General features: G+C 40.7%; 1 pseudogene; it reads right to left on the bottom strand.

Annotated features, from left to right (window-relative positions):
* Positions 1-255: 255 nt before the first annotated feature.
* LOC130681262 (tigger transposable element-derived protein 1-like) lies at positions 256-10,253 on the bottom strand (annotated as a pseudogene).
* Positions 10,254-11,152: the final 899 nt, after the last annotated feature.

Here is an 11,152-nt window from a genome sequence, read left to right as displayed (position 1 = left end):
CTCAGATATGTCTCCCATCCTCTTCTAGACATGGTAAAAGGCAAGCAGAAAAGCTTTGTTGATTTTATTACAGTTCAGTCAAAAACTGCATACAGGAGATACTGCAAGTTCAGTTCCAGACCACTGCAATAAAGTTAATATCACAATAAAGTGAGTCAAATAAATTTTTTGGTTTCCCAGTGCATATGTAAGTTATGTTCACACTGTACTGTTACAATGTACATACCTTAATTAAAAACACTTTATTGCTAGAAATTGCTAGCCATCATCTGAGCTTTCAGCCAGTCGTGATCCTTTTGCTGGTGGAGGGTCTTGCCTCCGTGTTGATGGCCGCTGGCTGCCCCGGGTGGTGGCTGCTGAAGGTTGGGGTGGCTGTGGCAATTTAAAATAAGACAGTGAAGCCTGCCTCATCAACTGACTCTTCTTTTCACAAACAATTTCTCTGTAGCACGTGATGCTGGTTGATAGCATTTCACCCAGAGTAGAACTTCTTTCAAAACTGGAATCCCTCCTCTCAAACCCTGCTGCTGCTTTATCAACTGACTTTATGTAATATTCTGAATCCTATGTTGTCATTTCAACAGTCTTCACAGCACATTCACCAGGAGTAGTTTCCATCTCAAGAAGATACTTTCTTTGCTCATCCACAAGAAGCAGCTCCTTGTCCGTTCCAGTTTGATCCCGAGATGGCAGTGGTTCAGTCACATTGTCAGGCTCCGTTTCTATTCTGACTCCAGTTCTCTTGCTGTTTCCACCACATGTGCGGTGACTTCCTCTCCTGAAGTCTTGAAACCTCAAACTCATCCATGAGGACTGGAATAAACTTCTTCCAAATTCTTCTTAATGTTGACATTTTGACCTCTTCCCATGAATCACCAATGTTCTTAATGGCATTTAAAATGGTGAATCCTTTCCAGAAACTTTTCAATAGACTTTGCCCAGATCCATCCGAGAAATCACTATCTATGGCAGTTACAGTCTCATGAAATGTAGTTCTTAAAAATAGAACTTGAAAGATGAAATAACTTCTTGATCTATGGGCTGCAGAATGGATGTGGTGTTAGCAGGCATGAAAACGTTAATCTCATTGTCCGTCTCCATCAGAGATATTGGATAACCAGGTGCACTGTCAGTGAGAAGTCATATTTTGAAAGGAATCTTTTCTTCTGAGCAGTGGGCTTAAAACAGTCAGTAAACCATGTTGGAAACAGATGTGCTGTCATCAGGCTGTTTTGTTCCATTTAGGGAGCACATGCAGAGTAGATTTACCATAGCTCTTAAGGGCTCTAGGATTTACAGAATGGCAAATGAGCATTGGCTTCAATTTAAAGTCCCCAGCTGCATTAGCCCCTAACAGGAGAGTCAGCATGTCCTTTGAAGCTTTGAAGCCAGGCACTGACTTTTCTTTCCTAACTGTGAGAGTCCAAGATGGCATCTTCTTCCAGTAGAAGGCTGCTTCATCTGCACTGAAAATCCATTGCTTAGTGTAGCCTCCTCCATGAATTATCTTTGCTGGACCTTCTGGATAACTTGCTGCAGCTTCTACACCAGCACTTGCTGCTTCGCCTTAAACTTTTCTGTTATGGCGATAGCTTCTTTCCTTAAACATCATGAATGAACTTCTGCTACCTTCAGACATTTCTTTGGCAGGTTCCTCACCTCTCTCAGCATTCACCGAACTGAAAAAAAATTAGGGTCTTGCTCTGGATTAGGCTTTGGCTGAAGGGAATGTTAAGGAATGTGATCAAAGAAGCTTGATCTATCCAAACCACTTAAACTTTCTCCACATCAGCAAACTGGCCTAATTGCAATATTGTTGTGTCTCAGGGACCAGGGAGGCCTGAGGAGAGGGAGAGATACGGGGGGGAATGGCTGGTCAGTGGAGTCATCAGAACACGCACATGAAGTTCACTGACTTATACGGGCGTAGCTCGTGCTGGTGGTGCTCCTGAGACAATTACAATCGCAGCATCAAAAGATCACTGGTCACGGATCAGTTTAACTAATATAATAATAATGAAAAGTTTGAAATATTGCAAGAATTACAAAACATGTGACACAGAGACACAAAAGGAGCAAATGCTGTTGGAAAGTAGCACTGATACACTTACAGGGTTGTCACAAACCTTCCATTTATACAGAAAGTGATTTCTGCAAAGTGAAATAAAGTTCAATAAAAATGAGGTGTGCTTGTACTGTGTGGATTTTTTTCCCAAAAAAGTTAATGAAAATGTATTGAGCATCTAGGATGTGAAAAAAGACTATTCACTACTGAAGAGGAATCTAAGTGCATGTAAGGCATGGTCCTACCTATAGTCAACTTTTCCAGGCATGGGAGGTCTCTACGTTTCACACTGGGGCTATTAAAGAACAGTCATTTTATTCTGGGAAGAGTAAACCAGCCATTTGGGTGTGAAACATTAATTATGTAATTGAAGAATTCTGTTTAAGGAAACAATATTCATAGTAGAAATGCCTATGTGTTCTGACCATTTTGGCATCATTACATCATTTCAAAAAACACAGTGATGAGCAAAGCCCACAGTCAGGGGTATTTGCAATTTGTCACTGATAAGATTGGATGTTATGAAAGAGCCAGTGGGGACCTTTTGCACAATCTCTTGCCCTGCTATGGCATTTTGGGTAAGGACCATGTACCATTACTACCAAAGAACCAGGGTTGATATTATGGTGATTTTATGCACCAAAGAACCAATATCGATTATTACGGAGCATCTACTCTGTACAGAACACTCTGCAGACACTGGGGAAATAAAAAGAGGAACTATCTATAAGTAATAATATATTTTATGTAAATAATAAAAAATGTACAGTAGGTACTTATGCACTATTTTCACATGAAAACTCTGAAGGAAATGAGAGCCTAAAATTCAGATTTGAATCTTTGTTTTTGTTTATCCTTATTCCTCCCCAATACATAGTGTCATTCTTCACTGCCAGTGAAAAGCAAAAAAGTGAGGCCATTAACTTCAATTTTGTCTAAATCACAGGGTCCCTTTCTTCTGCTTCATTTGGGCATTGAAGGCCTGACCACACGGGGATGTTCAAAGAAGCTGCCGGAATAATCTTCTCATTAAAAGAGGCAAGAGAGGTTTTATAAGGTGCTTTCACTTTGCAAACAGGCGTGTCTCCGGCGCAGCTTACTGAGCATGTCTTAGGTTCCTCCCCGACAGCGAGCGCTGCTCCGTCTCAATTTCCACCCCATCACGCAGGGAGAAACGGCCTCTTGTTCACAAAGCTGCTTTAGCTCTTGTAAAAGTGTGGTCTGGCAGCGATTTGGACAAAAAATGAGAAACACCAGAGAGCGAGTTTACTGGGCTGTAAGGTGGGGAGTCTTTTGTCCCCGCAGTATCTTTTGGCATCCTTACCTTCAGGGTAAGCCTTCGGCAAGGGCTGGGGAAAAGCTGGAGGAAGTGGTCCGAACCAGCTTTTCCCGAGGAGCCCGGAGAAGCCCTAACAGCATCTCGTCTGACCAACTCCTCATTTCTGTCCCCGCAGCATTCACCCTCCAACTATGCTCAGAGGCCCTGGGCACTCCGAGGAGAGGGTTCTGGCCTCGAGGATAGAGCTGGAAGGATTTAACTGATAGAGATACTGTTTAGTAAGTTGAGGTCTAGAATAAGACAATGCCTGGAAAATAACAAAGGTTTGCTGATGTTGGAGGCAGTCAGTCTGAGATGACACATTTGGCAAGTAAAATGTGCATGCGTTTAGAGTTTTTCTTTGTTAATTGGAATTGTTGGTGGATGGCCAGCAAATGAATAAAAGCAGGAGGAGCACAGAGAACGAGCTAGTTTGTGAAGCTTCTGAGGCAGAGGAGAGAAGCAACATAGTTCAAGTTCACGTGTTTATCTATTATTTCACTAAATTAACAGTTGAATAGAGCTTAACTGGCATCAAGCGCTGTTCCAAGCACTCTACAAATATAAACTAATAACGAGTATAGGTCATCACTTCTGTCATTGTCTCTATGTATAGAGAAGAAACAAAAAAAACTCCCCCAAGGCGTGGGGTGAGAAATTTGCCGAGGTGGGATTTGAACCAGGTGCGCTGCCGCTGGCCCTTGTGTGCTCTGACTCGCTCCTCCGTGCATCAAGAAGAGCCACTTAACCAAAAATTGGGGGATGGATCTTGAGTTCAAGAGAAGCCAGCTTCTCCAGGACCAGCTAGCCTGGGAGAATCGCCTCAGCCTGGAGCTCGGGAGTGGGGAAGACGAGTCCTCAGAGAGAACCTTCAAGCACCCGGTTAATCGGGGGCGGGGCGGAGGGGGGTTGAAATCAGGTGTGCCCAGAGGGGGGCCCACGGAGGAGCGATATGAAGGGGGGCACCCATCTCAGACCTAATTTATGCAGACTTTGAGTCCCTGGCATTTTGACCTCGAGCTGATTTCAGGGAGACTTTGTGGGAGGAGCACTGCTGAACAAGGAATTAGACAGCAAAAGCACCTCAAGCCCCAGAGGCACGGTGTGGAGAGAAGCCCCTCACTGGCCTAGGCGAGAGGCAGGGAGGCAGGCGCTCTGAGAAGCCCTGGGTCCCTTCTGCGGCAGCTCCCTGAGCACCCTTCTTACCAGCTGACCTCCCCCGTCTTCGCTTCCCTGCTGCCTCCATTCAAATGGCTCTTCCAGCTGCCGTGGCTTCTCCCCGGTTCAGGCCCCACACCAGCTTCGTCCAGCTCCTGAAGATCTTCTCTCCCAACCACCCGGCCTGAACTTGGCCTCTATGCCACCATGTCTGTTTTTGTAGATAAAGGCATGGATAGTCAAACCTGCCTTCTCTAGTTTTTTACCTTAGGAAGGCAGGATTAAACTAAACCCACTGAGTACAAAACAAACAAGTATATGGCAGTTAGGTTGTTTATATTATTACTAATACTACTGTTGCTATTATTATTCATAATTAACCTTAAGAGTACTTGCTAGAGCATCAGAGACTTCACAGTTAACCTTTACAATAACCTTGGTAATAGGCATGCTCCTCATATTTCTGATGAGGAGAATTAAACTAAAAGAGTGTTAATAACTCATCCAGGGTGGTAAGTGGATAAACTATGATTTGAATCAGATCTACTTCATTATAAAGTCTTTGGTCTCAACCACTAGGGTGTGCTAATTCAGATATGACTTTAATCTGGGAATCATAAGTATATGCCCAGGAGATACCTGTTGTTAAGTGAAATTATTTATTTCTATTTATGTGTACCTAGTTTTCACTATTCTTAAAGTGATGGTGACAGTCTCCTAGGTTCAAATTAGATATTGTTTATAAAAATGTCCTGTGAACTGTAAAGTGTAAATAATTACAAAATACTCTAACAATGAATTGATTGTGACAATGGAGGAGAGCTGGTGGAAGTCACATGCATATAGATCATTCAGTTACACCTTGCCTGAGGGACTAGAAAGTCATTTCCAGCCAGTCAGTACACTGTAAATTCATGTGCAATCCACACACCTAAAGTTCTACTGTGGAGAAAACAGACAACAAGAAGCAAAACTTTTAAAGAAGTATAAGACCCAAGTATGAACAGCCAACGAGTTGGGGGGAAAAAGGAGAAAGTAAGATAGCAAAAAAGGGTTTCCTAATCAGCTACCTGGTCAAAACTTTGGCAAGAAAGTGGCAATTGGCTTAACTAATTCATTAGATAAATTCTCACGTATTTTAAATTGTTATCTGATTTAATAAATGAGACACTCTCAGACCCCAGTTTTCTTGCCAGTGGTTGATCCTAACTTTGAATGAATGAATTGATAACTACATCTTTTTCCTGCAATGTAGAAAATTGCTTGGATGATTCAGTTTCGATTCAAATTATGAAAACTTGGTGCTATTTATTTATGTATTTTTAAATTTCAACAGTCAATATTCTACCACTCAAAGTAGAAATATATATAAAATGCAATGAGAATTTTAATAAAAATGATTTTTATTTATACCTTTAATTTTCTGGATGAGATCTTGAATCCTTGCACCAAATGGCATTTACCTGTGGTCAGTCCAGCTCCTTTGCTGGTGAATCACTTACCAATAAATGGCTTCCTTAATCAAAGGTGAGAAGACTGGCATATTCAGAAATCTGCAATGGCAAATAAGCCATGAATGTTCTCTTCTGTAGCTTGAAGAGAACTGAACCAGATCTGGTAAAGCCTTTGCTTTCCTACTAACAACCATTTTGCTTGGCACTTTTCTTCTATCTCCCCCTTGTCTGGGTGGTGTAAAACGTCTTTCAAAGCAGAAATTAGCTTTCAAATTGTTCTCTGCTAGATCCAGTAAACCTAGCATATTTTGACTAATGCCTGCTAATAACAAATGGTAAGAGCAGCATGTGAACCAAAAGAGTTTCCAAAAGGGATTTTGCAATTAGCATGTGGTCCTGTTTTCTTCCAGCAGGTAGTATACAGAGAAACATCTAGCAGTGGGGTTCATATCTCACCAAATAGCAAGCAGACCGAAATTACTCCTTAGAATCTCGGCTTCCCTTTAAGTCTGGGGGGGACCTTGTAAGTTTCCCTCCTGGGCATGGAAGAGAAAACACTTTTTCCCAGTGAGCAGTGCAGGCCCCAGACACTGCAGTGCTGCCTAGGCCAGCAGGTGGCCAGCCCTCCGGGAGGATGAACCGAGGCTGTGCAGAGCACAGCAGAAGCGAGCAGCGAATCGCCAGACAAGGACAGATCTGGAAGCTGCATGGGGAACTTCATTCCTTGTAATTTTAAACCATGTTTCTTTGATTCTTAAAATCCCCTTCTGAAAATGTGGTGAGTCATTGCCTCTGACCGTGGCTTCTCTGCTGGTACACTGTGAAACTGCTTGCATCTTGGAGGAGCAAAGGATAAGTGCCATGTTGGTTTTAATTAAATTTTGAAAAAGATTCAACCATATCCTGCTTCTTCCTCCCATCAAGGATCCCACAATTATTAAATTAGGCTGTGTGGTGTCTATTTTCAGAATCATGAATTTTTACCAGCAGATAATTTCTCTTTTCCATTGTTGGATATTTTCTTGCTGCATTTTATGGCTATCATCTTTGGCAGAGCTAATCTGGTTTTCTTCAGCCACAGTTCTGCTTGTTAATCCATTTATGAATTTTTACATCATTTCTCTTGGAAGGTGGATGAGTGTATTACCTTGGAGGTTTGCTTTCAAGCCGCTTAGTAGAGCCTGTTCCTCTTTTTTCTATCTATAGTGAATGTTTGAACCACTCCTGCTTGTTAGACTTTTGAAAATTTATTTCAGGGCTTGGCTGGGAGGTGTTAGAGGAACATACTAACAGAATGAGCATATTTACAGACAGTTTTGTATGTTTAAGTTGATTTACATACCTTTTTTAAAAAATGATTTTTCCTTCTTGGCTTATATTATCTACACATTATGCATCTCTTTTTCTATGTCTAGTACCCTTCGAAGCACAGTGAGGGATATGTACACGTGTACACACACATGCACCCCTGTACACACACACATGCACACACACACACAGAAACTGAAAAATATACTAATTTTAAATTCTACCAAAAGTTTAAAGAAGAATGAACAGAAATCTTTCTCAAACCCTTCTGACAAAGTGGAAGAGGAGCACTTAACTGATTCTATGAGGCTAACACTACTTTGATAGCAAGCAAGACAAAGGTGTCATAAGAGAAGAAAACTATAGACTCATGCCCCTTATGAATAGACTGCAAAAATCCCCAACAAAATACTAGGAATCCAATTTCAACAGCATATTCAAAGAATTGTACCACATGATCAAGTGGGATTTATCCCAGAAATGCATTGGTGCTTCAACACACAAGCATCAATCAATGTAATATACCACATTAATAGAACAAAGGAAGAAAATCTTCTGATCATCTCATTTGATGCAGATAAAGCATCTGACAAAATCCAATATCCTTTCATGATATAAAAAAAAAACACCTAACGAACTAGGAATAAAATGGAAATTGCTTAAGGTTCTATAGGGCATTTATGAAAAACTCACAGCCAACACTACTTAATGGTGAAAGAGTAAATGCTTCCCCTAGAAGATCAGAAACAAGACAAAAACCCTGGCCATTTCTAATCAACATTATACTGGCAGTCTGGTCAGAGCAATTAGGCAAAAGAAAGAAATAGACCAGCTTGGAAAGGAAGAAGTAAAACTATCTCTATTCACAGATGGTATAATCTTATATATGGAAAATCCTAGTGACATCACAACACACACACACACACACACACACACACAAAACAAAACAATTAGAGCTAATCAACAAATTCAGAAAAGCTTCAGGATACAAGATTAATAGATAAAAATTGGTTGTATTTCTATACACCAGCGATGAGCAATCCAAATTAAGAAAACAATTCCTTTTACAACTGCATCAAAAAAGAGTAAATTTAACCAAAGAAGTGCAAAATTTGCACCCTGAAAACTACAAAATAAATTGTAAGAGTTGAATAAACAGAAACACATCCTATGTTAATGTATTGAATGAGTTAATATTGTTAAGATTGAAAAAATTTCTCAATTTGGGCTATCCATTCAATAGAATACCTATAAAAATTTCAAAATCTTTTTTTTAATACAAAAATTAAAAAGCTAATTGTAAAACTGTGTAAAATTGCTAGGGATCCTGAATAGCCAAAACAAAACTCAGAGAGGAACAAAGTTGGAGGATTCACATTTTATGATTTAAAAATTCACTACAAAATTATAGTAATCAAAATAGTGTGGCATTGCCAAAAGTATAGAAATAGAATTGAGAGCCCAGACATAAATCCATGCATCTACGGCCTTTGATTCTTATATATCCTTCTTCTCACCCCCAGCAATCACCATATCCTTTGGTGATATGTGGGAATGCTGGATCATATGGTAGATTTACTTTAATTTTTTTTGAGGAAACTGTAACATTTTCCATAGTGGCTTTACCAATTCACATTCTTACCAAAAATGTACAAGAGTTCCCTTTTTGAGACACCCTCACCAATATTCATTTAGTCTTTTTGATAATGGTCATTCTAAAAGGGGTGAGTTGATATCTCTGTGGTTTTGATGAGCATTTCCCTGATGATTAGTGAGGTTGAGCACATTTTCATGTACCTGTTGACCATTTATTTATCTTAATTTGAGTACTGTTACTCAGTCCTTAGATCATTTTCTAATTGAGTTAGTTGGATTTGATACTGAGTTGAGGGACTTACATATTTTTAATATTAGTCTCTTATCAGAAATGTAATTTTCAAATACATTCACCCATCCTATAGGTTGCATTTTCATTCTATTGGTTGTTGCCTTTGTAAAAGATGCAGAGAGATTTTAATAATCAATGGAGGGTTTCTTAATAAAATCTGGACATATGGAGTAGGGAAAAAAGATAGCAGCATGAGAAGTGAGGCAGAAACCTCTGCCCAAAACCACATATAACATGACAATACAGCAAATACAACTAATTCTGAGAGTGACCCAAAAGAAGACTGCAACAGATGGCTTACATCAGGGGAAAGAAGAAGAAAACTTCATGGAAAAGTGCAAAGTAGCAAAGCCACAATCTGGTGTGACCCAAGCTCCCACCCCTCACCCCAGCTCACTGGCAGGAGGAAGTGAAATGGAGTAGGGAGGGAGTAGAAACCCAGGACTGCTAAATACCTATGCCTGGAGATCTAACCTGGGAAGATGAACCCACATTAAGTGGTGCTCTGATGATTAGTGGGGTTCGAGAGCAAAGACAGGCAGAATACTCAAGGAGACTGAGATTCCAGCCACTTGTGGAGAACAGGTACCCACAACTGGCTGCTCTGGCACAAAAGAAAGGCAGGCACTTTGAAAGACTTTCCAAAGGCAAAAGGGGTGGTAAAGGGGCAAAGATTACACGGAGCTTGCTGCTCAGAGTAAAGGACAACTGGACAAAATTGTCCCAGCCCAGTCAGTCCAGCAGGTTGGGAACTTTCAAGAACTTCAGGCACTCCATCAACTGGCTGGCAATGCAGCACTGAGGCTCTGCACTGCCATATGCAACAGGCTTCTCCTTCCTCCAGCCGGCACCTGCTTGCAAATCTGCTGCCCCTGCCACAGTGCCAGGCTAGCCAGAGGGAAGCCCAGCCTATGGAATCTACAGGGGCATAATGCAGAGGTTCCTCCAAGTGTGATTGGCCCACCAGCCCTGGCTGTGGAGGCAGGCACTGTGGCTGGGAAGCATATAAGAGCGCTTACTTCCTGGCTGGCACTGGTGCCACTCACCTACAACCTCCACCATCGCTCCACGTGCTGGGCTGCTCCAGACAGTAGGGCTTCTGGGCACTAGAGGCTGCTGCCTACACAAAGATATTATTCCATATTATTCATTAGGATTATGAAGTGGAAAAAGAAACTTGTTCAAATCAAAATCCCTCAAACACCAGAAAGAGGGCTAAGTGAAACTGAAATCACCAATCTTCTCAATAAAGATTTCAAAATAAAAGTCATAAACATGCCCACAGAGCTACAGAAAAATATTCAAGATATAAAGGATAACTTCAAGAAAGAGATAGAAACTTTGAAAAATACAGTTCCTGAAATGAAATATATGATGCAGGGACTTAAAAGCAGATTAGAAGAAGCAGAGAAGATGGTCAATGGAATAGAAATTAAAGAACAGGAATACAAAGAAGCTGAGGCACAGAGGGAATAAAGGATCACTAGGAATGAAAGAATAAAAAGAAAATGGTGTGACTAATCCAAATGGAACATATTAACATTATAGGGGTACCAGAAGAAGAAGAGAAAGAAAAAGGGATAGAAAGTGTCTTTGAGGAAATAATTGCTGAAAGCTTCCCCAACTGGGGAAGGGAATAATCTCTTAGGCCATGTAAATGCACAGACCTCCCAACAGAAGGGACCCTAGGAAGACAACACCAAGACATACAATAATTAAAATGGCAAAGATCAAGGGCAAGGAGAGAGTATTGAAAGCAGCCAGAGAGAGAAAAAAGATCACATAGAAAGGAAAGCACATCAGGCTATCATCAGACTTCTCAGTAGAAACCTTACAGGCTAGAAAGGAGTGGCATGATGTATTTAATGCAATGAAACAGAAGGGCCATAAACCAATAACATTATACCTGGAAATATTATCATTTAAATTTGAAGAAAGTATTAAACAATTTTCAGATAAGC

The sequence above is a fragment of the Manis pentadactyla genome, chromosome 16 (genome assembly GCF_030020395.1).
Source record: "Manis pentadactyla isolate mManPen7 chromosome 16, mManPen7.hap1, whole genome shotgun sequence".
NCBI lineage: Eukaryota > Metazoa > Chordata > Mammalia > Pholidota > Manidae > Manis > Manis pentadactyla.
The sequence above is the reverse complement of the archived record's forward strand: the minus strand, read 5'-3'. Positions and strand labels throughout refer to the sequence as shown.